Source organism: Pteropus medius, unplaced genomic scaffold (assembly GCF_902729225.1).
Source record: "Pteropus medius unplaced genomic scaffold, Ma_sr-lr_union100, whole genome shotgun sequence".
Lineage (NCBI taxonomy): Eukaryota > Metazoa > Chordata > Mammalia > Chiroptera > Pteropodidae > Pteropus > Pteropus medius.
This window is the reverse complement of record NW_024346065.1, coordinates 891,994-907,331: the sequence shown is the minus strand read 5'-3', so window position 1 is coordinate 907,331 and position 15,338 is coordinate 891,994. Positions and strand designations below refer to the sequence as shown.

The window sequence follows — 15,338 nt, the reverse complement described above, 5'->3', positions numbered from 1 at the left end:
CTTTGGTGACATCACCCCAAGCCTAAGCAAGGTTCTTAATGGAGTCACAGATGCTGTAATTCTTCCAGAATTGCATCAGTGTCTTCCTCAGCTGAGTTGCAACAAAGGTCCTCCTCAGACAGTAGGCCATAAAGCTGTTATAATTTCTTGATCCACTAGTTGGATCAAAGAGGTGGTGTTGGAGGGAGAAACACCACTTTGACATTGGGATGAAGATCACCAATAAAAGGAGGATATCTGGGAGCAATATCAACAATCAGCAAAATCTCAAAAGGTGTGTTATTCTCCAAACAGTACTCCATTTCACTGGCATAGCAATTCAGTAGGGCAGCCTAGAAGAGGAGTTGAATTATCCAGGACTTCTTACTGCTCCTGCAGTACACTGGTGGTGTGTACTTACTGATATTCTTGAAGACCGTGAGGTTCTCACTGTGCCAGATCACAAAGGGTTTCAATTTGTAGTCTGTACCATTGCCTCTAAGCAAGACTGTTATCCTGTCCTTAAAAGCCTTGAAACCTGGCATTGAGTTGGCCTCCTCATAGATTAAAGTTCTTTCAAGCATCTGTTTCCAGAATAGGGAGGTTTCATCCATATCAAATATTTGCTCTAGCAAGTAATTTTCTTCCACAATCAGTTTACCTGATTCTTTAGCTCTCTTCACATGAGCATGTACATATTCATCACTCACTTTCACATTCTGTAATTCTTTATTCACTTAAACCACCCAGAGCTAGCAATAAATTCAACAGCAGAGTTGGATCCAGCCTTTTCTTTCAACATTACAAACTTTTTGCTTTGGCCATGACTGTCATGTTGCTCAGAGGGATACACTTCTGTGTCTGGTCTCCAATCTAAGTCATTAGAAATTTCTCCAAGCCTGATATAAGCCCTTCTCGAATTTCTGTTAGTCTCATTGCCTTCAATAAAGCAGATCCTTTAACAGCTTGTCATTTTGTTTTTGTTCTTCCTAATTGTAGCTATGGTGGAATGGGACGTGCCTGACTGGCAAGCAATAATCATCACTGATTTTCCACCTTTGTAGTCCTTAATCACTTTTAATTTCATTTCCAGTTTAATTACTCAACATGGCTTCTTACTGGCAGCACTAGCAGTAGATTTTCTACACTTAGGGACCATGATGAACAAAACAACACAAGATTAAATCAAGAACAAGAGAAAACTATGCAATCAAGAGACACAGTAAATACGAGATATATGAGGCTGCTGCTGGCATAACATGGTATACTATTTTACAGCAAACTTTTTGTTTTATAAGTAGAAGGAGCACACTATAAAATAACAATAAAAAGTATAGTAAATACAAAAACTGGTAACACAGTCACTTCTTATCAAGGATTATATACCACACATAATCGTATATGCTACAATTTTATATGACTGACAGCTCAGTAGGTTTACACCAGCATCACCACAAACACGTAATACGTTACACTATGACTTTACAGCAACTACTACATCACTAGGGGATAAGAAATTTTCAGCTCCATTATATTCTATAGGACCACCATCATATATTCAGTGAGTCACTGACCAAAACATCGTTATGTGATGTATGACTGTATCTTACGGTACTGTACTCACCCTTCTTCTTGTGATAATGTGAAAAGATACAATGCCTGCATAATAAGAAGAACGATGAAGGCATTGTGACATAGAGTTAGGCTACTGTAAGGGTTACTTGAACACAAGCACTATGATACCATGACGGTCAGTCTGATAACCAAGACGGCTAAGTGACTAATGGGCGTGTAGCATATACAGCGTGGATATCCTGGACAAAGCAGTGATTCACATTTGGGGCAGGATGGGGCAGGACAGAGCAAAAGAGAGATTTCATCACACTACTCAGAACAGCACACAATTTAAAAATTATTAACTGTTTACTTCTGGAATTTTCCATTAATATTGTCAGACCACCAATGATAGCAGGTAACTGAAATCACAGAAAGTGAAACTGTGGACCCTCCTATAATAATTTCCTGGCCATGTTTTTTCCAGGCTGCCAACGTTCAATGGGAGGCATCTGAAATATGTTCTAAGCAAAAAGAAAAAAGAGAAAGAGAGAGAGAGAGAAAAGGAACGAAGGAATGAACAAACTGTGGATAAGGGGGAACTACTATATTCCCATCCTTTGGGGAACTGACCCTCCCACGTTTTATGTGGTTCTGAGGACAACGTCAGTGACAATTCCCAACAGTGATTAGTCCAAGAATGAGCCGCAATAGAGGCCTTCCTTCAGAAACTGTTAAGTTCTCAGTGGTCTGAAACATGCATTTCTGCCATGAAAGAAGGCTTCTAACATAGCAAGAAAATAAGACCAACACAGAAATAAGTAAAGGCAACAAATAGAGAATATCCTGAAGATATCGTTTAAATTCCTGGATCTGCCTGTTTCTGGAATCCTCCACCTCTGTTCTTCCTACTTACAAAGCCAGTAAGTTACCTTTCCGTATAAACCATTTTAGAATTGTTGTTGTTTTTAATGCTTCCCGTTTTAAAAGCACGAAACGCTTTGTTTCTCTAAAAGCAAAAATAGTAAATTATCTATTTACTTGCGGTGGCCTTCATTAATTTATCTTCAGTATTAGTGGCTATTAATATAAAGATATTATACAGCCCTACTGTAGGGGAATCACACGTGTGAAAAGAGGTAGAAATGAAAAATAAAGCCATATATAAGTAGACTGAAAATAGCTGCCCACCAAAGATTTACATTCCAAGTGTCAGGAACTTAAAAACAGCTTTTAATGCAAATTTTTGTCAGACTCTAAGACTTCAATGCAGGTAGTGCTCACTTTCACAACTTACATTTTGCCACTCTACTCACTCAAAGCTAGGTAATAAAGATATGTTACTCTGTGTCACTCTGACTTCACATTGTTCATTCACTGATCTTTATCAATATCTGAAGAAAAGCAATAGCATATGCCAATAGAAAAAACACACACATGAAGTAAAGATTAAAGCAAAAGTCTTATGAGTTCACAACATATAATAAACTTCTAATAAGTTCTTTCTTTGGTTTGCCTGTGATGCCCCTACTTATTCTTAAATGTCACCTCCCTTAAATACAGCTTCCCCCACATTGCACCCCAGTAGAACTGCCTCTTCTCCTTATCATAGTAATTACCAAATTATAATTATTTATATGTTAGTGGTATGAGAACCTAAACTTCTGGTAAAAAATGAAATGGAAAAGAGCAGATAAAGTAGAGAAACACTGTAGTAACAGAATTCACAGGCTGAGAACTGAATGGATCTGATGGGGAATTCAATGATAACTCAGAATTCAAGTTTGGGAAATGGGAAGGATAAGGCAGTAACAAAGAAAGGAAAGTTAGATAGAATACATTTTAGGAGAAAGAAAATTCAGATTTGAGCATATCGAACTTGACGGCATGACAAACATATGGGGCTCTCCAGCTGGAAACAGAAGTTCATACACTTAAAGTATAGGAGTCATCTGAAAGAGGTACTCACTAAAGCCAAGGAATAAGGAAAATAATTGCGGAAAATGTATAAGGCATAACTTAAAGAAACAAGTTGACCTTGCAAATGAAAAGATGAGTGACTAGAATATACAGGAGAGCCAGGAGGGTGACGAAGTTATAAGGAGAATGGAAGAGGAAATAGGAGTTGACAGTGTCAAATCTGAAGAATTAAGACTGAAAAAAAAATCCTCATTTGGCAATTCAAAGGTCACTGGCAACAAAAGAGAGGTTTAGTAAAAAAGAAGGTCGCAAAATTGAAACAATAGACATACTGCTATTTCCTTTGAGGTGTTGTCATAATACACAAAAAGAAAAGAAAAAACAGAAAAGAGAGAAAAAAGAATAAAGAAAGGTATTGAGTGGTTTTTTTTGTTGTTGTTGTTGTTTTAGGCCATTAAAGATGCTGTTGGGGAGGTTGAAATAAAAATGATGAAGCAGTTAACAAATGAACCTATATATATTCCAATAGATCAAAGGGATAAAAGAAGTAGCCATGAAGTAGCCATGAAAGCCTAAACGACACATCCTTAAAACCAAATGGTAGAGAGGAGGAGAAATTACACAATTCAGAGATAAAGAAAAGCAAAGCTGAAGAAGCTTCTGTTTGATCATCTTAATCGTCTTATTCTTTTGAAAAAAAAAAAAATTTAAGTGAAACAACCCACAAAATCTAAGACAGTAAAGATGTTCCATCCCAATAAACCCATAAGCTGAAAATATCTTTAGTTGAAAATGCATTTAATATACCTAATTTACCAAACATCATAGCTTAGCCTAGCCTATTTTAAATGTGCTCAGAACACCTACGTGAGCCTACAGTTAGGCACTTTGTAGACATGATAGGATGCAAAAACACAAAACACAATTATCCAAAAAATGTTAGCAACACAGTACACTGTACGGTATCAGTTGTTTATCCTTGTGATTGCATAGCTGACTGGGAGCTGCAGCTGGCTGCCACTGTCCAGCATCACGAGAAAGTATGGTATCACACACTGGTAGCCCAGGAAAAGATCAAACTTAAAATTTGTTGTATGGTTTCTACTGAGTGCATACTGCCTTCATACCATCATAAAGTCCAAAAAATGTAAGTTGAACAATTATTAAGTCAGGACGGACTATGTACTGGAATCAGGGGCTAGGAAGTGGGTAGAATAGGTATGAAATAACCCCTGTAGAAAATCAATTAGAAAAGAATTGCCAACCAATATAAGTATTTTGGAGCACACTTTCTAATCACTTATTCATCTCATTTTCACTTAACTAGCAGAGGGCACAAGTTCTTTAGTCTATTGACTTGATTATTATTCTTTTTTAAAGGCAGCTTTCTATATTGTGATCTGAGGTAATGATGTTCTGTATTTCTTTTCCATTGTGTATTACTCCATTTTTTCTTTGCTGTCAAATCTTTTAAATTAATCATCTTAATGCTTTAATATGGTTTTAGTCTTGCTCTGATGTTTTGCTTAAATATCAAAGTAGTATTTGATTACTCAAGAAATCCTTAATATCTACTTTCGAAAAGACAAGTATTTGAGAGAACTATATAAAGAATAAGGACTCTAAACCTAGAAATAGCTATATCTTCTGACAGCTGCTCATTTATTATTATGATTAAAAATAAAAATGCCCTGGGAAAATATAAATGATGATCGTCTTTAATATTTTGAAGCTTCATAAGTTATAGAAAGAAGTGTCTCTTTTCCTTTACACTGAAATTTTTCCAATTACATAATTCATGCTTAGGTACTTCATATGTATTACAAATTCAGTGGGACATTTAAAAATAAATATGGCATAGCATACATTCAAAAGAATAGTGTTGCCATAAAAATAGTCACCTTAGAAAGCTCTATACTTATTCCTAGAATGCTGCCATTGTATAAAAAGCTTTGGGATTCAACTTTTGGAACTTCTTTAAAGTCTTAACACAATTTTTATAACATTGTCAAAAGTGACAAATCTTCTTTAAATATAGCTTTGATTTGGGGATATTTCTTGTTATCATAAATTTTAGATAGGTTTATCTAAATTAGAAATACTACTTTTGAACAGAAAGTGTGACTACAATGCATGAAACAAATTTTCTTATGCTGCTATAATGACACCATCATTAAAATATATTTATAGCTACACTCCCCTCCTCCACAGTGTCTGCTCTGTGGGTTACCACTCATATATATATTCTAGTATGTTCGGTAAAAATAAAAGTTCGATCATTTTATAGACACATTTTTTTCTATTATAATAATACAAGAAGCTCTAATGATTTCTAAGAGTCAAATTATTGAATATTTGAAAGTAGTTAAAGCACTCCCATTTTTAAATTTAGCTAGCTGTTATTCAATGCCTTATCTTTTTTTAATATTATATTAAAAATGCACATTACCCATTTGGCATATACCTGATATCAGCCTACTCGTCAGATGCCTATTCCTGTTACAAACACATACACACACACATGCACACCTCTATTTTTAATTCTCTATATACATATTTTTTTGCCCCAGTTTGTCACCTAAATGTTACCTATTGGCTTTCCCTCCAAATGAGCCCTAGGCGTCTTCCGTCGGGAGACATACATTTTCTTTGGTTCTTCTTTGAAAAACAGTCTAATCCCACTCAGCTTCCTTGAGCCCAACTTGGTTCAAACTTAACTAAAATAGTTTCACCTCACTTCCTACACCCAAAACAAACAAAAAATAACTGAAAAGAAACTTCAATCACTTTTGAATTTCTACCTCTGAGAATTATTCAACTTTGTCTTTGTTCTCTTCAAAAATCTTCATTATTAAGTCAGCATTTAAGATTATCTCTATTCTCAAAGTTATGCACAGGAACTAAGAAATGCCCAAGAAAAAGTTTAATCAGCCATCTTGACTTTTCGATTCATAGTGACTACATTTAAGGGGAACATTTTAGGTACATTCTAGGAAAAGGTCAGTGAATATCTACCCAGCTGTGAAAACTGAAATAGAAGAAAATCAAAATAACCCATTTTATGGAGAAAGCAGCAGAGGTCCAGAGGGGAAGTTTATACATTTGGTGGCAGAGCCAACACTAGCATCCAAGTCTCCTGATTTCAAGTTCAAGGCTCTTCTACTTTATTCATTCAAATTACTAAACAGAATTATACTAAATCGAAGGAGCCAGATACAAAAGACTACAGATTGTATGATTCCATTAATATCAAATTTCTAGAAATAGCAAAACTATAGAGACAAAAAGCAGATCAGTGGTTGTCCGGGGCTGAGGGTAGAAACAGGGATTGGGCAAGCAGGCAAGAGCGAGCTTTTTGCAGAGTAAAAGTGTTCTAAAAGTGGACTGTGATAAATGTTACACAACTGTATTAATTTACTAAAATTTGAAATATAATTTTTATGCTATATATAAATTAAACTTTAATAAAGCTATTCAAAAAGTTACTAAGAGGAAACTCAGAATTTAGTTTTAAGTCTGCAGAGTTCTTAGGAAACTATATGTCTAAATATCACTAAAACATGAAGAAACCAGCTTTTCTCAAATTTCGGATCCTTTTCCCCTCAGAATTTCCAAATTAGGGACCCCAACTTCCAACCTCGCATTTGCATGGAAACAGAAAGTGACAGTACTGCACAAATATACACATTAGGAAATATGCAAAATTCTGTGAAAACACTTTAGATATTGATCATTATTTCTTTCTTGACAGGATCAGCACTAACCTAAGTAAGCCTCTGCAGACAGTTATAGAATAGAGGATGTGTTCTTTTATCTGTTATCTGGTCTGACAAATTGCTTCAAAATAGAATTCCTTGCTGATTTTATTCTCATTACAACATTTACACCATTATAATTCAAACACTAATACAGTCCTTGTATTAAGAAGAATTATTCCTAATTGTGTATTAACAAGTTTATTTAGTTATTATTTGTGCAACCTTAGCTTACTCAGATTGACAGCACATTCTTTGTTTACTTACAAGTTAAAAATAACATTCTCTCTCTCTTTCTATGAAGGCTTTACATCCATGAGAAGTATTAAGTTGATCGTTCTACTGTTTGGACCTTAAAAATAAACATAGTTTTAATTAATGGAGGCCTAGAGACCTGTAGCTATGTCAGAGGAAGCAATCAGGATTACTCAGTAAACCTACATTTCTCATGCTGCCGAGGCTTAGTTTATCAAAGCTAAGGAAAGACTTCTTGGCCTCAAGAATTTCAATTACCACCTTCCTGAGCCCTAGGGTCTCACTAAACTTTCTAAAAGAGAAAGAAAAATCTGATACTTATAAAAAGAAAGCAAAATGTTTACCCTGGCCTAAGCTCTAATTTTAAATAGGTTTTCTCAATGTTACGATCTTTTGACATTTGCTAACTGAACTAAGTAGTTATTCAAAGAAATCAAGACATGAAAAATATAACACGATCTCTACTGAATATACCTCTCTTTCAGGTACAAGTATAATTCTACGCATTAGAGAAATTCAGTCAGATCCCAAATGATTAGGGGGCCTAATTATCAAACACACACTTTCTCCTTATGAACTTTTCACAATAACTGGCTTAAACCTGCTAACAGTACTTCCATGAATGGAGAACATTGCTGCTGATTTAATAGTTAGTTCTCTTCAATGGACACAGTATTTTTTTTTTTTTTTACATTATTGCAATGAGGCACACGAAGAAGGTGAAAAAATGTTCTAAAAAACCAATTTCTTGTAGTCCAAAACTCCGTAGATGAAGACAGAAAAAAATAACACAAGAGGCATGAAAATGCACTCCAGGAAATTGGAAGAAGAAATGATGATATTAAATATTAAGTAGAATATAACGTGACTGATACAGGACCCTTAACAATGAACCAATATATCCCATATCCTTTTTTATATAGAGGTGCAAAATCATTTTTTAATAAATAGTATTAAACTCTATACCAACTGAAATTCTTCCGTTCCTTGCCTACTGCCTCAAAAGGAAACTAAATCATTATAATAAACCTATTGTAACATAAAAGTTAATACTCTACCACGACATGTTCTGTGAGCTCTAAGGAAAAAAAAATCCTATAAAGACAGTTAATTCCTACATTTCCTACCACTGCTGGGAGAGGAAGGATGACAAACAGGGAGGAAAAGGAAGTAAAGGGAGAGAGGAAAACTGAAGAAATCTTCCTCACCTCCAAAAGGGGCAGGCTCATCAACCAGCACAATCCTCTGTCTCTCTCAACCTTGATTCTTCCTTTCCTTGACTGCTCCAAACATAGCTAAGGTCTGAGACAATGGATATAATACTGAAGCTGTAAATTATATTTTCCACCTTTAACACTAATCAAGATAGTACAATCAATTATGCTTTTAAAATTATAAAAATGATTTTAAAAACTAGCTTATGAAATGTAGACTTAAAGTCATTTAATAACTTTGGTATGCTTTTATAGTTTGATAGTTTGTAAATATTATTTTTCCTACAGGAAAGTTTATTCTGGTTCTAGCTATTAACGGGATTTGATACTTCATTTATGGGATATGATATAAATAACCATTTACCAAATTATTAAAAATTTAAAATTCACTCATAGTTCATTAAAATCTTGACTGAATAAGATTTACACAGACACAAAACAGGTTCATTTTAATTATATGTTTGAGGTAATTCGAATAGAAGAATCTCCCACTTTTATTTTACTTTTGTTCATTTATAATCAGAAAGTTACCGAATTTAAAGTTCATGTCATGTAACGTTTCTCATAACAGATTCTAAAATAAACATTAGCTTGATTTCTAAAATTGACATCAATATTTTATTATTTTATAACATGAACTTTATTTACACTAACTAGTCATCAAGACTGTGGCAAGTAGAACTGTTATATCTATCTTAACATAAATATCTTGTCATATTTATTCAGTTTATCTCACTGGGAAAATACATTTGAAAAACTTACAGCAAATACAGGGACCATATCAGAAGTGATCTCTCAAGTTTTATTCCAGTGCTTCAATGAAGAGGTTATACTACAGAACCAATACAAAAGAAAAGAGAATAATATACCAAAGGCAAGTTTGAACTACATCAATATTAGCCTTATATTGGTATAATTTGTCAATTAAAAAAAAAACTTAAAAATCAAAACACATTTTCCTTTCACATTCATTTTCTGACCAAAAAAAATATATATATATTACAAAAAGATATTTTTAAAAGTAGGTGAGTGAAGCATTAGGTATGGCAAAGAAAGCCTTTTCAAAAGAAAAGTTAAATGAAATTAATCCTATAGCTGTTTTTTGTAGAGTATGAGTAACTCATATTGAAACATATGGCATAATCCCATGGTTCTATTTGCTCTTCTTCCATTAAAAAGTAAACATACAGTATCATATAAAGTTTATATGGGTTATATGTTTAGAATACTGTAGAAATGTAGATAGTCATTTAATCAAAGAGGAAAAACCTATGTCAGGTGAGTGATATGGTTCATTGGATTGGTTTGGTTCCTAATTATTCCAAAGAAAAAACTGTGGGATGATGGAGGGTGAATGGAGGAAGGGAAGATGTAAGCGAAAGAGTAAAATGTAGAAAGAAAGTCGGGCTGAGAACTGAGACTGATCTGTTAAACAATATATCTTAAATGCATACACATCCCCATATCATTTTCATCTGTTGGGAAACTTTTAAAAAATCAATTAAACATGTTTAATTGTCTCAGTATAACAAACTACAATTCAATAACAATTCAAACTGCAAAAAAGAAACCATACACTTTATGATACATAAATATAAGCCAGAGAACCATTAAAAGGAGAACCAAAGGAAATCTTGTATTAGTCCCCTAAAGGCTACACCTACTACATTACTGTTAACTATAGAAGACTGGAAGTAGATATCTCACATGAAAAGTATCAAAGGACCAGTATTGATGCAGGGTATAAAAAGTACTATAATACTTTTAGTTTCAGAGTTGTTTAGAATCTTAGTTTTATTTTATTTTTAAGTCAAGAGATTTATTTACATATTTATATTTACTCTTATGATTATAAAATGGAGACACTTTTACTTTTATAAATGTGCTGTAATATGAAATGGATGTATTTACCATTTAATTAAGCCAAGAGATTTACTAAATGTAGTTTATAGTAAATCAAAAATAACCATTAAAAATGGTAAAAGAAAAAAGTAAAAAAAAATGGTAAAAGATACATAAAAATATTAACCCCCCTACATATTAAGGGGTTAATATGTAGCATTAACCCCTTAAGTACGGTAAACATCTCACTATTCTGTATCTCATAAATACTGTCATTCCTTTCAAAGAATCTACTTTTTTAAATTTTACCATCATTGAGATTCTATTTACACAATAAAGAGCAATGACGAACACAGAGCCCAACCACTATCCTCAGAAAACTAAATATTCTAATAATTTTGCTATATACATTATCAATTTCTGGCCTCAAACTTGAATATATGAACTGTGAGAAGTAAATTCACATACCTAACTGATTACAGTTTAGAAATCTAAAAGTGCCATAGACCAAAAAATATTCATATTCAAAGGCACAAATTCAATTTATTAGATTGGCTGGACTCACTACATTACACTGCAGGAGACAGAGGTTAAGAAGTGACCTTGGGATTCTGCTCTCCAGATGTCTCAAGTGTCTGTTTATTTATTGAAAGTACCTCTACTTTTAATAAGGTTACTAGGTATTTATTAAATTGGTATCTTTGCCCATATAGGACTCTATCTGAAGATTTTTGAAATTTTAGGACTGTAGCTATTATAATGAAAAAAATTTAAGAAGATGCAACATAAACAAAGAGTCAAAATCTACTCCTTCCTTTGTGATGCACTGCACAAAAGAAACTACTATCACATAAAGTTTTGGGGCATATTTTCAGAGATTTTAAATGAGAAATTCAATAAACCTTAAACATGTACTTTTTATTATTTCAGATCCTGAAAATTCTAATTTGTAATACATAATATATAGACTCCATAATATATGTATACTCCATAATATATATATAAACAACTACATACAAATATATGCCCATATCAATTCCCTTACTCTTTTAATTAAAAATTGATGTTTTTTTCTGGTAATGAAAATCTGGTTTGGGGTGTTTTAAAAGTTCAAACATGTATTAAGCTATGCTTTGCTTTGGCACTAGCTCCCTCTCCAGACCAATCTACTAATACAACTGCACTTAAAAAAATAAACAAGAAACACAAGTTTTTCCAAGCCACTAGCAAATTTCAAAATTCAGGACTTTAAAAGGCATTCCAATTCCTTAAATTAACTAGTTAAAATGTGTAACCAAACACTGCAGAATGTAATCATAATTATTGTTTTTTTCAGTTCTATACATCTCAAATAGAACTGGCTTGTAGGAGAACAACTTCAAGCAACTCTTAAATTTTAAGGACATCCTAAAACATATTCTATATGGTGCTATATTTTATTGAAATTATTTTGAATCACTATCCAAATAAACCACAACATACTCTTCATGTTAGCTCATCACTTGATCGAAGATACATTTTGCAACTGTTTCTGCAATCTATGCAAGTTTCGTTCCAGCTGTTCAGCTCTTCAATTCAAGTAGAATTCTCAATTTATAAAGCAACAAAAGGAAAATCCATGCTTCCAAATCACCCTTCTATGTTCCTTATAGCCTATTCATTTCTAACTCCCCATATTTTTACATACTAAGCTGTAAAATTACAATTTCGAATGTTTGAATTCTCATCTTATTCTTATTACTGTATTTCTAAATCAAATAATCAAGACTTTCTATGCACATTTTATAGTATAATTCACAATGCTAGCAACATACAGGGCCTTATTATTTAACACTGCATTTTAGGTTATTTTAAAGAAGGCAGAATACAACTTACTTCTTTCCTAAAATGTTTTCTATATGATGCGCCCTTCAAAAGAATTATGCATAAACACATGGAATTTAAATTTAACCAAGAAAATAAACATACACTTAAGCCCAGGAATAACAAGAGGAAGAAAAAAAAATTGGTATAATGAAACCTTGCCTACTGTTTCTAAAGAGAGCCAAGACAAAGTTCAGTTACTTGTGGTGAGTTTAATTGTAAACTGATTTTTAAAAAACTTTTGTTGAAATCTGTTCTGTGTTACCTCGAGGTTTGGGGTTATCTACTGGAGATTCTGGTTTCCTAGGTGTACCTTCTTGAGTTGGATCGAGTCAACTGTAAATTAATTCGATCATGGGAAATAGAAACAACACCTCTCCCTGCTTTTATCCAAGGCCTCAGTTAAAAGGCTAATAATATATGGCAAAAAGTTAAAAGCTCACCAGGGATAAACCCTAACGATGACATTGCCATTTAACTTAGGAAACACACTGCGTCTCTGACGTTCTGTGTAGCCGAAGATTGCAATCCCCACAGTGAGAGAACAGGTGCTGCGTCCGACAACCCTCACTCTTACAGGACAAACCTCTTGACTAATAAAGATGGACTCATTTGACCTTCCTAAATAACTTTACTCAAAAGCCGCCAGATCATTATTTCCACATTAAATGGGAGGACCAGGGGCACTCACGCCATTAAGTGCCCAAGCTTTGGCCCTCCTCTCCGGGAGTGGATCTTTGTACGGGTCCACTCCCTGACTGCTGGCCCCAGGACACCTCTAGAAAGCCCCCAACGCACAGGCATCCCCTTCCCCACAGTCCGTGACTACTGGGACCGAGTTGCCGTCGAGAGGGCAGGTAGGTGTGGAAAAGAGAAGAGGGACACCTCCCACCCTGCCCCCATCCCTTCTCCTCTCGGCTTCGGCCCCTGCCCTATGCAAGGATGTGCGACGCTGAGGGCAGCGGCGGCGCCGCTCCGCGTCCCAGCCCGGGCGACAGGCGCCCCTCACCCCCTAGCCCGCGCCCTTCGGGCCGCCCAAAGGCACCCGCCAGAGCGTCCCGGGGTGCCCTCCCCACTTTTCCCGGAGCCGCTAGATAAGCGGCAGCAGTTGCAGCATCAGGCCTGGGGGGAAAGAGCAACGACAGCCTCCAGTCACATTCCCGGAGCCTCATCAGATCCCGCGCTTGCCGAGCCCCAGACCCTCCGGCGCGCGGGGCCCGGCCCCCCAAACGCCCCCTTACCCGAGACGGTAGGAGAGGCAGTCTCCGCTGTTCCCCAGTCGCCGCCGCCAAAGCCCTTAGCCGCAGCTGCCCAGCGCTGGGGGAGTGGGAGGGGTGGCTGGGTGGAGGATGCTACTCCCGACTGAAGGGAAAGGAAGAAACGGAAACAGGAACCACCGCCGCCGCCGCTGCTTAACGGAGCCTTCGGCGCCAGTGACTGAGGGAGAGCGCGAGGCGGCGCGAGCCGGGCAGTAGCTGACAGCGCGAGACCGAGCGCGAGCCGGGTCCGGGGCGCGCGACCCCGAGTGGCGCCGGCCCCATTCCGCGAGGAGAGGAAGGGGACGGGTAGACTGGGGACTAGGAGGGGGCGGCCCGAGGCGGGGGCCTGGAGCAGAGGGAACCCGGCCACTCGGGTCCGCCGGAGATAACGCGCGCACGCGCCGGAGCGGCTCTGACTATGAGCGAAGGCGGGGAAGCCCAGGCTAGCGCAAGCGTGCGCGCGCGAATGGGGACGCGCGCCCCTCAGCGTTCCAGGCTGCTGGGAGGCGGCGCGCATGCGCCAGCCGCTGCCACCTACGGCGACCCTGGCATGTGCCAGGGCTTCTCCCCGCCCCCTCCTCGCTGCGCCCTTGGATAGCGTAGCCGCAGCATCCACTGCCCGGCAAATCCGCGGGCCACAGCAGGACCGGGAGACTTCCAGCAGGGCAGCAACTGCGCGCGAGCGCCGGCTCCAACACGAGCGTAGGCCGCCCTCTACCGCCTGAAGGCCGGAGGCTGAGAGCGGGGGCGCGAGTGTAGCCGGGCTCCCACTCCCGGGAGCGCCACCTCCAGGGAATGCCCTACTCTCAACCGCCGGGAACGGACCGGCCCGTGCCAGTTCAGCCCGCGACTCTACGGAGCAGTGGTAGTGGGGATTGGAAGCAGGCTCGTTGCTACTTGTTATGGGTGATCGCTGCTGCTCAGCTCCTGCAGACAGGTCTGGCCACTCGTCTGCAGTTTGCAACGCGATCATAGAATGGCATCACACCCACATGCGACTAGCGAAGCTCTACTTTATCTTGTGAGAACGGTGTTTCCACATTCGCCCGGACAGAAAGATCTCCCACGAGGGCCTGAGTTCGATGCCTGGCCTCTCCCCGCGAACCGCGGCTGCTTCAGCCCCTCTGAGGCGGAAGTTTATTCAGTACGAGAAAGAGAACACAGGACGGGATGGGGGAGTGGGAGCCTTTTCCTTAGGATGCTTCCTACCCGCTCGGACTCGGGAAATTCCTGGCGCCCGCGATGCAGAGCAGTGGGCCGAAGAGCTAGCTCACACCAGCCCAGACGGCGAACTGAAACCGAGTTGCTGAGCGCGCTGCCCCGGCACACAAAGTAGTCGCGGCCCGGGGTTGGGGGGGGCACGGTAGCCAATCAGAGACGCAAGCTGCGTGAGTGGAGTGCGAGCCGACCAATCAGAGGACAGGAGGATGAGCTTCCCGTACCCAACTCCCTCTGTCTTCCAGCCCAGATCCCAAGCCTGGGGTACAGTACCACGGAAAAGCGAAATTGTGCCCTAAAGACAAGAATTATTCCTCCGGACATGGGTATTTTTAAGTAAATACCTTATTCTAGAGCACATAGCGGTGGCCTTTTAAATGCGAGTGTGAAAAATCACAGAAAAGAGATTTAAGAGGCAGTGGCCTGCCAAGACTGCAATCTGCCTAATAACATTTATAAATTTACAGTATTTATTGAGA

At 38.0% G+C, this 15,338-nt stretch overlaps 1 protein-coding gene across 5 annotated transcripts in view; it reads right to left on the bottom strand.

Moving 5' to 3' along the window:
- The window catches only part of FUT8 (fucosyltransferase 8), a 190,334-nt gene extending 175,357 nt beyond the window's left edge, over window positions 1-14,977 (bottom strand). For 2 of the 5 annotated variants that reach the window (XM_039875248.1, XM_039875251.1), the window contains exon 1: window positions 14,851-14,977. The gene's annotated coding sequence lies outside the window, so the exon portion shown is untranslated. Of the gene's footprint in view, window positions 1-7,475; window positions 7,561-8,671; window positions 8,766-9,439; window positions 9,510-13,623; window positions 14,110-14,850 lie in introns of those variants that run through there. The other 3 variants (XM_039875252.1, XM_039875249.1, XM_039875250.1) reach the window with 3 other exon arrangements.
- Between the last annotated feature and the right edge of the window lie 361 nt (window positions 14,978-15,338).